Below are 15,598 nucleotides of genomic sequence, written 5' to 3'. Positions count from 1 at the left end.
ATCTTTTAGTTAAGTAACTTCCCACGAAGCTCTAGTTAAGTTAGAATGATAACCAAATGTTTAAAGATTATTAGTATGTGTGAATACCTAAGGAATTAAGTTCATTTATTAATTGAATGGAAATCATGTTGTTACTAGTTGATTGAGATTGCCCCACGGTGACTCAACTCAATGGGTGTAGGAATTATTGTTGCCACGACTTACAAATGTTATCATGGTTTAATGTAAGATGCATGCATCATCTTAATGCATATCATAAGTTGCAAACAATTTTCAAAAAATTTGCTTAATACAAAAATATTAATAAATGAATATTTTATTTTCAGTTCAAAAATAACACCAACACCCTTATTAAAATTACTCATTATGAACAAACTGAAAGGAAATTACTATAAGGAACGAAAAAGGAACCTCATGATTGTCCTAAGCTGTAAGAAACTCAAATCAGGCATTGATATTAAATGCCCTTCTGCCATACAAGCTGACGCTAGAAAATGTTGGGAGGAGTATGATGAAATAGCTCATTGATATATGCTAGCAAGCCTGACTAGTACCTTTGATAAGCAATTAGAGATCTATAAGACTGCCAAAGTGATTATAGATAAACAAGATGACATGTTCGTTGACCAAGTTGCCTTAACTCGATAGTGAGCTATAACTAATTTGATGAATGCCTAGCAAAAACCCAACACTCTCATCAAAAACCATATGATCACTCTTAAGGGATACTTTACCAAGGCTATTGACAATGAGGCCAATCTGGACTAGAACACGTAAATAGAGATGGTGCTCAAAAGCTTGTCTAAGGATTTTGTAGGCTTTCGAGCCACATATAACCTTGGGAACAAGAATATGATGCTTACACAACTCATGAAGGAATTACAATCCTATGAGGTGATGTTGAATGACGATCAACTAGTCCAAAAAGCAAAAGCAAATTTAGTTGTCGCTTCTTCCTATAAAGGGAAGGTAAAGCACGCTAAAAGGAACAAGGCTAAGTTATCACATCCAAAAAACCATGTTAGTAGAATTGAGTTAGTGAATTGAAAGCTGTCACACTGCAATATTTTTAAGGTTATCTTCACGCTTTTGATAAATAAATATCAATTATAGTGATAGAGTAGTGGTGGAGCTATCCTTGACGATATATGTTCGAATCCCTTCCCTCGCACTAATTTCTATTTGGTGCAAATTTGTTTCAAAACCTTAGCAAAGGTCATCCCATGTTTTTATATATTTTCTATTAAAATAATAATAAGGAAGTGAGTTGGTGTAGTGGTTAAGTACTTAATTAGTTTCCTAAAGGTCCTAGGTCCAAGTCTCCTTCATTTTTTTATTTAATTTTTTTTCCAACTTTAGTGGTCAACACCCCCTAAAACCGTCCATGGTAGTTGCCATGCATGGGGAAAGATTCTTTCCTTGTGTGTGAGTCAACCTTCCATTATTAAGCCACCTTTTCATTCTTATGATCCCCTTTTTGCTTCTTTGTCCCGTCTACATGCCTATTTTCTTCACTCTTACCTTGAGTGTCATACACTGAACCTGGACAATGTGAATGACACCTTTTGTTGTTCATCTTTTATTTTCCTATTCCTTTTTTCCATCCTCTTCCTTTGCTCCTCTCTCTTTTTTCTCCTCCCCTTTTACACCACCTTGAACCACCATTTTTTTCTTTATTTTGGCCTCATTTCCTCCACTGTTAGTAGCCACCATTCAACCTAAACACCACTATTCATCACCCATCCTCCTCTTCTCTTCTTCTTTTTATTCCACAATCGCCCTTAGCTCCTCTTTCCACCACTGCGACAACTACTGCGCACCATCACAACCACCACTCCTTTTCTTTCTTTTTCTTTTCTCCTTCTCCTCTCTAGTGCTGCAACACTTTTCTTCTTCATCCTCTACCATAGCACCACCACCTCCATCGTCGAACTTTCATCACCGTGCCTCCACTAGCTTTGGTGATTCCTTTTTTTTCTTCACCATTTTCCAACCTCTATCATCCTTATAGTAAACAAAAATTCTATAGTCCTATTTCATTAAGTTTAAATATTATGTTTTATGATAATGATACAAAGAATTTGGAATCACGAATGAAATTATGCATTAACCTAAAAGGGTGAATAGTGATAATGTCAACTAATGCTACTTTCATTGAGGAAAGTTACATGAATGACTTCAAACCTCAAAGTAAAGAAGTATTCAAGAAAGTTTCAAGAAAAACACAAAGCCTTATAGAAACAGTTCCAGAGCCAACTCCTAATAGAAAACTTACAAATGATTAGCAGCATAGGGTGTTTCATTGTAGTGGGAGGGTCTCTTGTAGGCCTGAGTCCATCCAATCTGGTGGAAGTGTTTCAAACATTGGGTCTACCAAATGGGAAGATGATGACCCACTCACGTATGATGAAGCAATGCAAAGTGATGATTCTAAGCTTTAGAAAATAGCGATGAAAACTGAGATGAATTTTATGGATTCCAGTTGGAACTTGTAGACTTACAAGAAGGGATAAAACTCATAGGGTGTAAGTAGATCCACAAAAATAAAAGAAATGTGGATGGAAAATTGGAAACATACAAGGCCAGACTTATAGCAAAAGGTTATACTCAACAAGAAGGTATTGATTACGAAGAAACCTTCTCTCTGGTTGCCATGCTCCAGTCAATCCACATATTGTTACCCATTGTGGTGGCTCTCAACTACAAGATCTGGAAGATGGATGTCAAGAAAACATTCTTTAATAGCTATCTTGAAGAGAATATATATATGATGAAACCCACCAGGCATATAGCTAAAAGAAACGAGCACAAAATTTGCAAACAACTTAGATTTATATATGAACTTAAGCAAACATCTCGCTCATGGAATCAAAAATTTGATCAAGCGATCAATTTTTTTTATTTGAGCAAAATGTATTGGGGTTGGAAAGGTGGTCATTCTCGTTCTATATCTTGATGACATTCTACTCATTGGGAATGAAGTAGGGACATTGTCATCAATTAAATTGTGGTTAACTCAACAGTTTAGCATGAAGGAATTGGGAGAAGCTAATGTTGTTCTAGGTATTCCAATCCTAACAGATCCAAAGAACAAAGTGAAAGCATTATCACAAGCTTCATACATAGTTAATATATTGGAACATTATGTAATGATTGATTCTAAGAAGGGAACTCAACCCTCTGTATCAGGATTATATCTTTTTTTAGAGGATTGTCCTAAGAAAACGAAAGAAAAAACATGAGAAAGGTGCCTTATGCTTCTACAGTAGGAATTCTCATATATGTTAAGCTGTGCACACGTCTAGATATCTACTTTGCGATGAGGTTGGTGATTCAATATCAAGCGAATCCCAATCCAAGAAACTGGCAAGTAGTTAAGCATATACTCAAGTATTTATGGAGAACAAGGGATTATATGCTTGTGTATTCCAAAGGCGATCTTAATCCTATCGAATATACTGAATCTAACTTCCAAATGTGTTAGAATTTGAGGAAATTGACATCAAGCATTGTTTTTGTCCTAGGTAGTGGGTCCATAGTGTGAATAAGTGTTAAATAAGGTTGCATTGCTAATTTCAGTATGGAGGGCCAAATATGATTTCTGGAAAAGTTATGGCACTATAACAGTGCTGATATAGCTAAAGCCTAAAGAAATCGCATAAAGACAAAACACATTCATAGAAAGTATCATACAGGAGACGGTTGTGACTAACAAAATCTCTCTCTTATAGAAACCAATGACAATATCCCTATGTCAGTTCCAAAGAGTAGAATGTCATAGAGATATAGAACAAAAAAGACCACCTTTCCATCCCGAATACGTTTATAAACACAAGGTTCATCTACATGTTGCTCAAATCCAAATGTTTTGATCGCTTAATCAAATATTTGAGCACGATGCTTATTTAAGTCCATTTATGGATCTAAGCAGTTTGCAAAATTTATGCTCATTTCCTTTAGCTATATATCTTGTGGGTTGCATCATATAGATTATCTCTTTAAGATAGTCATTCAATAACATTATCTTGACATCCATTTTCTAGATCTCGTAATCAAGAGCCACCGTAATGGATAACAATATACAGATTGACTTGAGCATGGCAACCGAAGAGAAGGTTTTTTCATAATCGATACATTTTTTCTAAGTATAACATTTTATACAAGTCTAGCCTTATAGGCGTCCACTTTTCCATCCGCATTTCTTTTCTTCTTCTAGATCCACTTACACCCTATGGGTTTCATCCCTTCTGGTAAGTCTATGAGTTCCCACACTAAGTTGGAATCCATAGAATTCATCTTATCTTCCATAGCTATTTTATTATTTATATGATAAAGTAAATATACTGAAGTTGTAATTCCTAGAAATTTGAATTTAATTATTATTATATTTTAGGTATGTAATTAGATCGTGGACTACCATCTCTATATAAGATTTATTTATTTTATTATCTTAGAATAATTATGTGAGCCAAAAATGGATGTGACTTATGTAACAAATAATTTTAGCGGAATGCAGAGAATCAAAATGTACTCAGGTTTATCAAGACAACACAAACCCAACCTAACCAAACTGGTAAAGGATCGATAGTGGTTCAGTAGCAGGAGTTTATCGGTGGTCCGACAGTGATGATCAATAGCAAAGGGCCGATGGCAGTGATCAAAAATGATTGTCAGTAGTGGTCAAAGGTAATTCAACGGTTAAGTTGTTACTGATGGAAGAACAACAACAATGACGTAATGACCTGATACTGCATCGAAAGTTTGTGGTGGTAAAATAGAAGACCAGAGTATGCTTTAGGGTGAATTTTGTAATATGTTTTATTTTTCTAAGATTGAAATGGAAACTTCGGTTGGTCAGGGTCATGTAAATTGTATGCTTTTATTTATGATAACATTATGATATTTATTTGAAAATGAGTGTATGTTAATGAATATGTATGATAAGCACTCCATATAGTTTAAGGAAATAACGTCACATGTACTTGTCATGATTAGATTGATCATTCACGATTGAAATCGGTCATTAAAAACCTTCTAAATTTTTAAAAGACTGAGTAGAAGAAGGTCCCTCAACAAAACCTATGGCCTTTATTAATGGTCTTTAGTGATAGAATGGCAATTTAACTACCCCAAGATAGGATTGCCATGTGGAACTCACTCTTGAGATTTCCTAAAAGTAAGAAGAATTATCGTGTAATTGTATGATAGTTGGTCAACCCTGTTGTAGGTATTATCATGCGATAAAACATGAAATTTTTTCTTCAAAGAGAATAACTAGTCACAGCATGTTACTCGATGAAATTGCCCCAAGATGACTCATTTGTGGTGCATGATGTGACAGGTGTTAAGTTGATGATTATACACTTAAGGTCTTCTAGTTAAGTAGTTTCCCACGAAGCTCTACTTAAGTTAGAATGATGGTTAAATGTTAAACTATTATTCGTTCATGTGAAAGCCTAAGGAATTGGGTTCATCTGCTAATTGGATGGAAATCCATGTCCTTACTAGTTGATCGAGATTCCCCCAAGGTGACTTGATTCAATAGGTGTAGGAATTATTGTTACAACGAATTACAAATGTTTTCAAGGTTTAATGTAAGACACACATTTCGTCTTAATGCATATATTAAGTTGCAAAATACTTTCAAAATATTTTCTTAATACAAAGTATTAATGAATGAATATTTTATTTTCAGTTCAAAAATGACACCTATTCCATGATTATCTTAAGTTGTGAGAAACTAAAAGTAGTTCTTGATAATAAATGCCCTTTAGTCACACAAGTTGAGGCAAAAAATCATTGGGAGGAGTGTAATAAAATAACTCATTGTTATATGCTGGCAAGCGTGACCAACAACCTTTCCAAGCAACTAGAAAGCTGTAAGAATGCCAAAGCCATTCTAGAAAAACTAGAAGACATGTTCGGACGCTAAGTTGCCTTGGCTCAACAGTCGACTATTACTAGTTTGATGAATGCCCAATGAAAGCCTGACACTCTGGTCAAAGACCATATGATTACTCTTATGGGATACTTTGTCGAGGTTACAGATAATAAGGCCAATCTGGATTAGAAAATGCAAATTTAAATAATGTTCAAAAGCTTGTCCAAGGATTTTGTAAGCTATCGGGTCGCATATAACCTTGGAAACAAGAATATGATGCTGACACAACTCATGAAGGAATTACAATCCTATGAATTGATGTCGAATGGTAGTCAACTGATCTGACAAGAGAAAACAAACTTAGTCGTTGTTTCTTTCTCTGAAGGGAAGGGAAAGCATGTTAACATAAACAAAGGCTAAGTTCTCTAGGCCAATAAAACAGGAAAGAAAGAGAACCAAGAAGCTAAAAGACTTATCTAAGTCTAACTATTTCTCCTGCAACAAGAAAGGGTACTTTAAGGCAAACTGCAAAAAGTGGAAAGATTACCTGGCCACTAAGGAAAAAGGTATGGAACTTTATATGATAAAAGGTTTCTTATTGGAAGAAATAGTTAACAGAAACAAAGGCTAAGTTCTCTGGGCCACAAAAACAGGAAAGAAAGAGAACCAAGAAGCCAAAAGACTTATCTAAGTCTAACTATTTCTCCTGCAACAAGAAAGGGTACTTTAAGGCAAACTGCAAAAAGTGGAAGGATTACCTGGCCACTAAGGGAAAAGGTATGGAACTTTATATGATAAAAGGTTTCTTATTGGAAGAAATAGTTAACAGAAACAAAGGCTAAGTTCTCTGGGCCACAAAAATAGGAAAGAAAGAGAACCAAGTAGCCAAAAGACTTATCTAAGTCTAACTATTTCTCCTGCAACAAGAAAGGGTACTTTAAGGCAAACTGCAAAAAGTGGAAGGATTACCTGGCCACTAAGGGAAAAGGTATGGAACTTTATATGATAAAATGTTGCTTATTGGAAGATTCAATAGACCACTAGGTCATTGATTCTAGAGCCACTAATCATGTGTAAGTTTCTCTACAGGGATTCGAGGAGACGAAAGATCTTAGAGATAAGAGTTTATCATTAGGGATTTGAAATGGGACAACTATGGCAATTGAAGTAATAAGAGATGTACAACTTTATTTTGATAATTTTAGGAAGATTATTTTAAAAGACGTTTTCTCTGTATCAAGGTTTAAAAGAAACTTGATTGTTGTTCCATGTTTATATAAAGATGACTTGACCGTGACTTTTACTAATAATATTGTAATATTTAAAAATCATTAATTTATTTGTAACGGATGGATGTCAACTAATCACTATTTTATCATATCAAAGATGTACACACTACTTGAAACTAAAATCTCGAATAAATGACTTAAAATTTCCCCCTCTATGAGTCGTACCTTTGGCATTTGAGACTTAGTCATATTGACCAAGAAAGAATCATTAGACTTGTGTAAGATAGTACTTTAATTTCATTTAAAGAAGTTCATCTTGCTTGGAAGGTAATATGACTAAGTGATCTTTTAATGCAAAAGGAAAAAGGACTGTGAAACTTGTAAAACTAGTTCACACTAACGATTGTGGTCCCTTGAATTTCAGTGCAAGAGGTGCTTACTAGTATTATGTAACCTTTATTGATTATTATTGTAGATATGGGTATGTGTACCTAATGCATCATAAAAGTGAAACTTATAAAGGAACTTTGGTCAGATCGAGGTGGAGAATATTTATTTGATGAGTTCTTAGGGTATCTCATAGAGAATGAGGTTCAATCTAGTTAAGCACGTCGAGCACTCAATAAAAAATAGCATGATAGAGAAAAGAAAATGATCATTGTTATACATGGTTCATTCGATGTTAAGTTTTTTGAAACTGTTAATATGCTTTTTGGGATATGCATTACAAACAACTTGCTATATTCTACATAATGTACCAACTAAGGAAAAATATAAAACTCTATACAAATTATGGCATGGTAGGAAGCCAAGTCTAAATCATTTAAGGATTTGGGGATTCTAGGCCAATGTATTGAATACAGATGCTAGAAAGTTGGATTCACAAAAGAAATTATGTATGTTTGTGGCATATCCAAAAGTAACAAAGGGTGGTTTGTTTTATAACCAAAAAAAGAAAACAGTGATAGTGTCAACATTTGCTACTTTCCCTAAGGAAAGTTACATGACTGACTTCAAACCTCGAAGTAAAAAAGTACTCGAGGAACTTTCGAGAAATACATAAAGCCCTATAGAAATAATTCCAGAACCAACTCCTAATAGTAGACCTATAAATTATCAGAAACAGGCTTGAATTCTTCTAATCTGGCAGAAGTGTTTTAAACACTGGGTCTATCGAACAGGAAGATGATGACCCATGCACATATGATGAAGAGATGTAGAGTGCTTATTCCAAGCTCTGGAAAATAGCTATGAAAACTGAGATGGATTCTACGGATTCCAGTTGACTATCAAAACTTGCAGATTTACTAGAAGGGATTAAACTAATGGCGTATAAGTGGATATACAAAAAGAAAAGAACTGCAGATGGAAAAGTGGAAACTTTGTAACGCCCCGGAATTTAGGCCTTGAGCAAGGGACGGTTAGAAAACTGTACACAAAAGTATGTCTGCTTTAGTGGTTAAAGGTCCTGAGAGGAGTTGGAAAAGTCCTGGGTTCAAACTTGGGTTCTAGCAAAAATTTTGGTTTTAAGTGGATAAAGCCCTGGATGCTTGGTTGTATGCCTTTTAAATTATTATGTTAAAAAAATGTCATAAGGAAGCTTGTGGTCTAGTGGTTGTGGCGTCATAAGGTTACAAGGGAGCCTGGGTTCAAGTCTTGACTGTTGCAATTTATTTTGGCTTTTCTTTTAAAAGAACCTAGACTATGGCCTTTAGACCTTTAAGTTAATTGAAGAAAAAATATGACACAAAAAGAGATCGTGGCAAGGAGGCAAGTGGCGTGAATTGGCTAATGCGAGAGCTTGGGTTTAAATCCCATTGCAAGCAAAAAGGATATTTATTTTGCTAGCATGAGGCAGCGGGAGTTTGAGGTGGTTTCGAACTCTGTTGGGTAAGAGTTTGAATGGGTCTTGGAGGTTGTTATAGAGGATATCAAGGAGGATAAGGGGAGAGATTTGAGGAGATTTTCAAGGGATTTGGAGGAGAGGAGTGTTGTAGCAGAATTGTGTAACTTCTATGTGCAAATTCGGCCGGCTAAGGGAACTCATTTGGTGCATTTCGGCAATTGGTGAGTGTATAGGTACCGAATTTCCTCTCTAAAACTTGAGGTTTTGGACTTCTCTTTCTTTTTCTCTAGTGCTGAAACTAAAACTAACCACTCGTGCATCTTTTTTTCGGGTTCCCTCTAGTTCTTTTTTTGCTACGAAACTGACCATTCGTGTTATTCCTTCTCTGCATCTTTGCTATGCTGATTTTCTCTTCTTGGCCGAACCTAACATCTATTTTTCCTTACCTCTTTTCTTCTACAATCGAATTCTTTCATAGCCTAGCCAAACCTTCTTTTTCTCTTCTTTTAACTTCTATTCACCTTCTATTCTGGGCTGGTTGAATATCACTGTTGTTAATCCTTCTCTGCGTCGATCTACTGCAAAGGTTCTAACTATCGATAAGTGATCAAAATCTATTCTCTGCTTTTCTTTCTCAAAACCGAATAACCTTACTGACCGATTGTTTTTCTTTTCTCACGTACTGTACTCATCTCGATTTAAGAGGGTTCCTCGGGAGTGCTGAGGCATTCAGGATTCTTCTTTCATTTTTCAATTGTATATTTGAAGGGGGTAAGTTGACTAGTTCGTCAATGGTGCTGCATTTTAATATTGGGGCCTTAAGTCTTATTTTTTGTAAACAACCTAGTCTTATAGGTTTCATTGTTCAGGAAAATAATCGGCGAGGTCGTGTGATCGATTCTTATTTGGCGATCCAAGGGCATTAAGCAATTCTCATTCATTCAAGGTGGGTAGTGAGTTACTATTTGGGTTGAAGTATTGTGAACGTTAATGATGGGAAAACTGGATGTATACCTTGAATGAATGTAGGCCTTGGCGGCGAACTGTTCACCAGATTTCGCAGTCAGGTGTGTATCTGTACACTGTAAATCATTACTGTCATAAAGTCAAGAAACCGAAAGTACGACGATTGAGGCCACATGGGTGTACGAACGCTCATGTGGTAAACCGAGCCCACAATTATGGGCGATAGAATGTAGAGGCCACCACAAGCGTGTTCGTGCTCTTGGGCCGTTATGGGCCTTGTTGGGCTGAAATGAGTCGTGTGGGCCCAATGGGCTCGTGGGCCGCACAAGGATAAAATCCATGTTAAGTGAGAAATATTGGACTGGGTTATGTAGTTCGCATAGTCGTGACTGAATTTGGGCTAAATGGGCTACACGAGCTTGTGGCCCCACTTGGGCTTAATATGGGTCTTGGACCCATTTGCACCGTTATGACCGTTAAGGTTATATGTGTCACTCGAGGTGAATGTAGGCCTTCGAAAAGGTTTTTAAATGACCGAAATACCCTCGAAGGGTAAATTTACCAAAATACTCCTCAGAGGTAAAATTATCGTTTTACCCCTAATTGGCGAAATGACCGTTACACTCCTAGTGGTAGGTTGACTGATGTATGTATGAAAGTTATATCATTGATACTGAGCATGACATCCTGCATTCACGTATGTTACTATTGCATGTCATTCTGCATGGGGTTGGGTTAATATTAACGGAGGAAGTGTATGGCTTGTAGCCGTTCTGTTCAAGGCTTGTAGCCTTTTTGCTTATGGCTTTTAGCCATTCTGTCTATGGTGCCGAGCCATTCTGTAGACTTAGTGCCGCAACCGGTGCTAAGCTTGGTGTGCTGGCTAGGTGGGTCAATTTTATCCCCACATGGTGCGTTGGTTGGTACGGATGGTGTATTGGTTTGATTGGGTTGGATTTCTATCTGCATATCTACATCTGATACTGATTTTGTAATGGGCTTAGGTCCACCTGGTTCTATTAATGGGCTAAAGCTTACCTGATACTATGTCTGTGATGGGATCAGGCCTAGTCTGTTTCTACATAGCGTATATCTGACTGAATGATAGGGGATTACACACTGAGTTTTTGTAAACTCACCCCATTGTTAACCTTTCAGGTAATCCCTAGCGATAGACGGTTCGGAGTTGCGAGGGACTCGGAGAGGGTCACACAACTACACAAGTTTTATTCTGTTTAGCTCAAGTTGAATTTGTTTCAGGTTGTAATAAGGCCTTTAAAATTTCTAGATTTTAAATTCGGGATTTTATTGATTGAGATTCTTATCTACTAGAAGTAGAACCCGATTTTCCAAAACAATAACTATTTTCAAATGCTACGTTTCCGCAACTCAATTTTTAAATAACATGTTTTCGTAAATTATTTGTTTTAAATTAAGCTTCCGCAAAAATAAGGTTTTGAAGGTAGCAACGTTTCTTTAATAAACCTCGATTGAAAATAAGCAAACGCAAAATGAGGTTTTGTACAAGTTTTAAATGGCAAGAAGTTTGAAATTTCAAGAAGGGTTTTCAATGAAAACATGGTTTTCAAAGAACAGTTAAATGTGACACACCAGATTTGGCAATAACGTCTAGGTCGGGTTTGGGGTGTTACAAACTTACAAGGCCAGACTTGTAGCAAAAGGTTATACTCAGAAAGAAGGTATCGATTATGAATAAACCTTATCTCTGGTTGTCATGCTCAAGTCAATCCACTTATTGTTATCCATTGTGGTGGCTTTCGACTACAAGATCTGGCAAATGGATGTTAAGACCGATTTCTTGAACGACTATCTTAAAGAGAGTGTCTATATGATACAACCCTGGGTATATAGAGACTTAAGCATACACCCCACTCATGGAATCAAAGATTTGATCAAGTGATCAAAGCTTTTGCATTTGAGCAAAACGTAGATGATCCTTGTGTTCATAAATGTATTAGGGTTGGAAAGGTGTTTATTCTTTTTCTATATGTCGATGACATTCTACTTATTAGGAATGATGTAGGGACATTGTCATTAGTTAACTCAACAATTTAGCATTAAGGACTTGAGAGAAGCTAATTTTGTTCTAGGTATTTGAATCCTAAGGAATCGAAAGAACAAAGTGATAGCATTATCCCAAGCTTCATACATAGACAAGATATTGGAATGTTATGCAATGATAGATTAAAAGAAGGGATCTAAACCTTCTATATAGGGATTTCATCTTTTTTTAGAACTAACCTAAGATAGCGAAATAAAGAGAAATCATGAGAAAGATTCATTATGCTTCAATAGTAGGAAGTCTCATGTATGTTATATTATGCACATGTCCAGATATTTGTTTCATAGTGGGGTTGGTGAGTCGATATCAAGCAAATCCTGGACCAAGACATTGGAAAACAGTTAAGCATGTAATGAAGTATTCACAAAGAATGAGGGATTATATCCTTGTGTATTCCAGGGGAGATCTTACTCTTATTGGGTATACTAATTTTGACTTCGAAATGTGTCGAGATTCAAGGAAATCGACATCAGTTTGTGTTTTTGTCCTAAATGGTGGGTCCATATTGTTAATAAGTGTCAAGTAGGGTTACACTACTGACTTCACTATGAAGAGCTGAGTATGAGGTATGAAAAAAGTTATGGCACTATCACAGTGCAGATATAGCTAAACTCTAAAAAAACCACATGAGGACAAAACACATCGATAGAAAGCATCATAAGGGAGGCAATCGTAGACAAAATCATGGATGAATTTAAAAGTCACATAAGTGGAAAACCTTGCAGATTCGTGTACTAAGACTTTACTTGCTAAGGGTTTTACAAAAACGTGGTATAACACCCCTAACCCTATCCATAGCCACAATAGGGTTACAAAGCATTACTGTAAAAACATAACTTAAAATCATTGATTTCCAAACATTTCATAAATCATAGCCAAATACATTCAAACACATGCATATAGTCCCTTATTTGAGCCTTCGAGGCCTTAGAATCACTTTAGAAACGATTCAAGACTAAATCGAAAACATATGAAACCTTAAGGAAAAAGTTAGAAAAATAGTGTGAATGGGGTCACACGGTCGTGTGGCCAAGCCGTGTGCCTCACTCGACTGAGTCACACGCCCGTGTCTCAGGCCATGTAAAATTCAAAATACAGACACACAGTCATGTCCCAGTCCGTGTCCGTGCCCGTGTAACTCTGACTTAGGTCACACAGCCAAGCCACATGCTCGTGTGCCAGGCTGTGTAACTCTCGAAATGGCCTCACACGCCCGTGTGCCAGGCCATGTGCTAGGCCGTGTAACTGCTTGACTTGCAACCCTTTTAAACCTAAAGGGGACACATGACCGTGTCGAATGGTCATGTGTCACACACGGCTAAGACACACGCCCGTGTCGAATGGTCGTGTGTCACACACAGCTAAGACACACGCCCGTGTCTTAGGCCATGTGGACAAGAATTTGGCCAAATTCAAGCCATTTATTTCACCCATTTCCAATAAGTACCTATAAGCCATATGCACCTATGATCAAGGCACCAAAACATGCCAAAACATACATAATATGACCATTTTAATAAGCTATTTACTCATACAACCAATATGCCAATAAGGCACCTCAATCACAACAATCAAATATTTTTAAACATGTGCATACCTAACCTTTCTTCCAACATACACATATAGTTCCATATCATTTATAAACATGCAACAATTGAAACCATTTCTAGCATAGCACCTTAATTCATCAAAAAACCAAAACAATCGACAAGTGTTTACTTTCATAACATTCTATTTGTACCAAAAAGATATCTATTCACAAACTTAGAAAAGTACCTAACATCTTAGTTTAGTAATTTTCCATAATGTACCATAACACCCTATATAGCCACATATACATGCCACAACCCTAAAGGACACAAAAACTACCAACATCGAAGGATAGCGTGAGCCAAAGATTCGATCCACCCAACGTCAGCAACAACGATCTACAAAACAATTCACGAAAACGAATAAGCTTATAGAACTTAGAAAAAACATAGTATATCATTAAACTTAACAACGATTGAGTACACCACATATTTTATTCGATTCTAGGTTACCAAATGTATATACAGGGGAATGTAAGTGCTATTTGGGGTACCGTAGTACAAATAGGGGCACATATGTGCAGTTCAAGGGTACTGAAGTACAAATAGGGGCACTTATGTGGAATTTAGGGGTACCGAAGTACAAACAGGGGCACGTATGTACAATTTAGGGGTACCGAATAACAAACAAGGGCACATATGTGCAATTCAGAGTATAATTAAGTGTAAGAAAATAATTACATAGCTATATTATAACATACAAGTCGAAATTCAATTACGTATAGAAATACTATGAACTTATCTCGATAACTAAGGCGAAAAAATACAATCGAGCTAATTCGTAACTTTTGCCTTCCATCGGTTTAGGTCCAGCTGAGATTTATATTGAACTAAATAAGAAAATTCACTATGTTTAATACATACATTATTCAATTTAATCCAAAATTCATACTTTTGCAAATTTATATTTTTTCCCCTAACATTTTCACTTCATTACAATTTAGTCCTTAAGCTCATAAATGGGAATTTATGCAATTTAATCCCTAATCCATGCTAGCTGAATTTACTATGAACACATATCAACTCATACAAATCATTCTTTCACAATTTCACCATGTACTTTTACTATTTTTACAAATGTTTATTGTAAAAAAAAGGAATCATTTTCTTCCAAAAAAATTCATAAATCAAGCAAGAAAATTCATACTTAAACCCTAGACCTTTAGCAGTTTTGCAAATTAGTCCCTAGGCTAGCTAGATTAAGCTATAACTATATCAGAAACATAAAAATCATTAAAAACGGGATCAAAACACATACCATGCAAGCAAAATACAATGGCCGAACCCTAGCTACTCTCCCTTTGAAAATTATGTTGAAGAAGAAATACTTTGAAGAAGATGATATCTTTTCCTTATTTAATTTTATCATTAATTACATTTTTACACTTTTAATCTTTAAAAACATTCATAATTTCAACAAAACCAATCCATTAATATCCACTAACTATAGAAATTGTCTATTTACCATCTAAGTCCTCTTATTTCAAAGCTTCATAGCTATTTGATACCTTTAGCTACTAGAATTCTACTTTTGCACCTTTTACGGTTTAGTCCTTTTTACTTAATTAAGCATGCAAATGAAAAAATTTCTTAACGAAATTTTTATATGACCCTAATAACATACTATAGACATTAAAATAATACTAAAATAAATATTCTCACATCGGATTTGTGGTCCCAAAACCACTATTTCAATTTCAATAAAAATAGGTTGTTACACGTGGAGAGCATGAGAATGCGGAATATGACTCATCTACTTCACTAGGGTAAGTGGGAGACTGTTGGATTTGGTGCCCTAATTGTAGTATATTCATTTGTAAATTTGTAATATTTTAAGACAGATTGGTTATGAAAATGATTCATTGATTACATTAATATTCTATGTATAATTTTCTCATGTGTTTTTTGCATGCAAAGCAAAATAGAAGCAAATGTTATCTTAATGTTTGTCTAATGTTTAAACTAATACTAAGCGATATTACATGGTTAGATCACAAAATAGAA

The sequence above is a fragment of the Gossypium raimondii genome, chromosome 10 (assembly GCF_025698545.1).
Source record: "Gossypium raimondii isolate GPD5lz chromosome 10, ASM2569854v1, whole genome shotgun sequence".
Classification (NCBI taxonomy): Eukaryota; Viridiplantae; Streptophyta; class Magnoliopsida; order Malvales; family Malvaceae; genus Gossypium; species Gossypium raimondii.
The sequence above is the reverse complement of the archived record's forward strand: the minus strand, read 5'-3'. Positions refer to the sequence as shown.